The sequence below is a fragment of the Triplophysa rosa genome, linkage group LG9, assembly GCF_024868665.1.
Source record: "Triplophysa rosa linkage group LG9, Trosa_1v2, whole genome shotgun sequence".
Classification (NCBI taxonomy): domain Eukaryota; kingdom Metazoa; phylum Chordata; class Actinopteri; order Cypriniformes; family Nemacheilidae; genus Triplophysa; species Triplophysa rosa.
The window spans coordinates 23,945,680-23,949,634 of NC_079898.1; the positions used below are offsets into that span (position 1 = coordinate 23,945,680).

Sequence of the window (3,955 nt, forward strand, 5' to 3'; positions counted from 1 at the left end):
ACAGCCTCCCAAAAGTCTATTCATGGCGCTTGTTCGTGTCTTCCGAGACAAATTAAAAGATGACCCCCTAAAATAAGACATTAATTATCTTAGAAGACGCTCTCATCATGATCAAGTGTGGAGCTTGACAGCTATGCAAGCCATGCCAACGTTCTTCAAAATCAAATCTCATCAGAAACATAAACATAAACATGGGAACAGTCATAAAATCTTTCCATTTAAATAATTAGAAAACATCAATAAATGCATCCTATTTAGTTAGGTGAACAGAATAAGCATTTCAATCATGGCAGATAACAAAGTAAGCCACTTGCCTTGTATGCTCAAGCTTACAGCAAAGAGAAGGTTTACAGCCCTGGCACAGAGGACAGACCATCATCTAAACAATGTTAGCGCGCCCGTGTAGATTTATATGACAGATTCACTGACGCTAAGAGAAGTTCAGTTTCCTCGCTGAATCTCTACAGAAGCATCTGTGGGTGGTCAGCTATGTACTGTACGCCATTACCTTGTTCAGAGATGGAAAATTGCGTCTAATTTATTTATCGGTGCTTTGTTAAAGAGATTGTTGACCTAAACAGATCCTCAAGTTTGTATATTTACATTCGCAAGTGTTAGCATTACTTTACTTTTGGCTTCATCCATTTGCAAGCTGGTTCTTGCCAAAGACAACTGAAAATGTTGATCACCACAAACGCCTGGCATGCTGTCATTCCTGAAATAGGATTTTGAAACAAACGCTTTCGGCAAACAGCTTACTATTATTACTTTTATGATTATTAGGCAGAATATATAGGAACATAAATCCACATATGAATGACGTAATATAGAATCTATGACCTTTAATAAGGTGGACTCATGCAGTTGTCTTCATCATTGTGTTTATAGTTTAAAATAAAAATCGTATTGTTTACTCATGCCAAACACTTTGAAATACAAAAGATGTTTTAATAAAAGGGTGACTGAAGCCAAAATACATCTTCAAAGGTATTATACGCAATTGTATGAGAGAACTCAGCAAGTACTTTTACGTGACCTGTTCATATTATGCTTTTTTGGCATAATATCTTTCTTGATAGCTTTGATCTCTGGTTGTCATTATATGGCAAAAGCCAGAATGTAAACATACATGAATGTCATACAGGTTTAGAGGAACATGGTGGTGAGTAAATAACAACAGTATTTATGCAAGAGTAACGTATATATGTTTATATGATATGCTAGTTACTTGCTTGGCAGCAGGTAAAGTCATATCACCGCATGGTTTCAACGCTCATTCAAAGCTGTGCAGTATGGTAACACTCGATGCATGTGCCCGTGAACTTATTTATGTGCCAAGCGATTTTTCAAGGCTTAAAGTTGGACAGACACCTTTGGTCAGGTCAGCAGGGGTTGGCGTGCACGATGACAAATGTTCTGGTTTACTCACAACTGTGTGCATTCTAACACTTTATGCCTAGACTCTTTCTCTGACTGTCAGCATGAAGTGTATGCCCGCATTCAAAATACATAAACATAAAATATTATAAGAACTTAATCATATTGGACTAATTCATGAGCATTGGGACAAATCACAAAACTAAAAAACAAACTGTTATATTTTGAAATAATCTGTTCAACATATTCAGAAATATTCACCTACTTTTTCTTTGGCTAACACAGAATATGACAAAAACAGCTTCAAATACAAAAGTGTTTTGGATATTTACTATTAATACTGACAAGTTTACCATTTACTTCAAATTACTAACAAACTGAGACAATGGTTCCGTCTATTAAATTGGCACCACATACCGCAAAAGGTTTGTTTTAAGATTATAAAATGTGATATTCGTAACACAAATGCATATTAATGAAAACACTATAAAACTCACCATAGCGATCAATGTGCGTTGTGATTGTGAAAACCTGATAGCAGACAGATAAAAACATTTTTCATTAATATCAAACAGTGTATAAAAGAGAGTCTATATTTTACATTAACAGAAGTAGAAATATTTTTTATAAGACATTTATGTCTGTTTTTACTTAAGTACTGAGTTATAGTTTAAGGACTGATTTAACGTAATACCATCACTTTGATTTGAAATATTAACGTCAGGTGAAGTTGTAGGACAGGTTGAAGTTGTTGTGTCTAGTGTCTTAAGAAGCAGTGACTCCATAAATAGCAGCAGCTTTAAATGAATCAACTGAATTGCAGATTAATAGCATTACCCAGTAGAGGCCATTTGGGGGATAAATTCACATGCCACCGAGGTGACAGAGTTCTGTGCTTGGCTCTGGACACTGTGGACCGTTCTGTACTAGGCGATGAAGCCCTTACAGCTCTGCGTCACAGATTAAAGCTGAAAAAAGATGCATATGGTCAGGTGGGGATTTGCAATCCTCCGTCTAACCTCTCAACCATTTATTTCCTCATTTGAAATGTTGTTAGACTTATATTCCTCTCAATGCTTGATTTGTTTGCTGTCTGTCTGTGGCTAATCAGCACCTCATCATGTCCAGTCACACGCTCGTGTGATTAAAAACGGTATCAAATTCTCTCCACCTGCCAATTTACCAACATTTAAACCTCTCTTTCATTTAACACGCTTGTTTGAATGCACACAAATCTGCCAAATACATGTCACATAATGCTTGAGCACAGTAATGCTTTAAAATCAACCATTTAACGGGTCAGGTATTCAAGTCATGTTTATCCAAAGCAAATAAAAAAAGATATTTGTGACAAAAAAGAAAAAACTGCAATGCTAAATAAAAATATTCCAATGCAGGGTCTATTTGCCCCAAAATGAAAATGCTGTTATTTATTTGCTCTTAACCCACATGCTGTTGTTTTTCTGTTAAACAAAAAAAAAACAAAGAAATATTTTTGTGACAATAGTTCACTGTGATCAAGGTTGTCAAGTTCTATAAAGGCCACAAAAACAACTATAAGCAAAAGTACAAAAATACATACAAAGTCGCTTTGGAAATGAGCATCTGCCAAATGCATAACTATAAATGGCCTGTATGCTATATTTTAAATAAATATTTATCTAAATCTATTCCAAAAACAGATTTTATCTTCTCTGCAGCTCTCAAATCTAATTCTCCATCCCGACGTATTTAAAATGGCACGTCACATTTGGTTAAAACACATCGTCAGTGACATCATTATGCAATACCTAACTGCCGTTGAATGGCAAAACCAGTCAAATTATTCCTCAGAATGCTCAACAGAATAAATAACAGCATGTGGGATTGGAACGATATGACGGTGAGTAAATAATGACAGAATTCTCATTCTGGGTAAATGATTCCTTAAATGCAGCAATGGTGCTTTGCCAAATGTCAACTTCTGGCATGTGTTTAGCATCACTAACCGTTCCATGGCCATGATCTCCATTAAGTGACAATGACATTAACAAAATAACAATTTTAAATGGGATCACGATTGACAGAGGAATTTATTCTAGGCATCACACAGTCCAAACTAGTCTTAATCTTTGCCTGGAAACGAGGCCTAAGAGGAGCGACCCTCTTGTTCTGTGAGGCATGAGCTAATAGATGTGTGTTGAGAAGGCAGCTTTCCAGGTTGTGTTTGCTCGTGGGTTTCGCTGTACACATGTCCAGCAGTTTTTATAGCAAGACAAAAACTAAACCGAGTAATGTTTTTTTGTTAAACAGGGAAACCTGGGACTTAACTGGCCATTTAAATGAATGTTGTATAGAAAAAATGTAAGTATTTCTTTTAAAGTGTAAAGATCACCAGTCTTATTTGAACTCTGATGAAGTGGTAAGTGTTGTGGAGTTCTCTGGCTCTGGAATGACAGGTGCATGAGGATGTCCATCATTGCCTGTTGCACCTTTCTGACGGATGAAACTCCAGCGGAGGCGACTGTCAATCAAACCCTTCGCCCCGGAGCTGTTTGCAGGTGCTCGAGCCCCCCGGCTAGGAAAACTCAGGTGTTTC

General features: G+C 36.7%; 1 long non-coding RNA gene across 1 annotated transcript; it reads right to left on the reverse strand.

Annotated features, from left to right (window-relative positions):
- Positions 1 to 1,891: 1,891 nt before the first annotated feature.
- Positions 1,892 to 3,955, reverse strand: LOC130559765 (uncharacterized). Its single transcript, XR_008963613.1, has 3 exons — positions 3,849 to 3,955; positions 2,215 to 2,345; positions 1,892 to 1,908 (listed from the first exon to the last, which is right to left on the reverse strand). It is a non-coding gene; the product is annotated as an uncharacterized LOC130559765 (long non-coding RNA).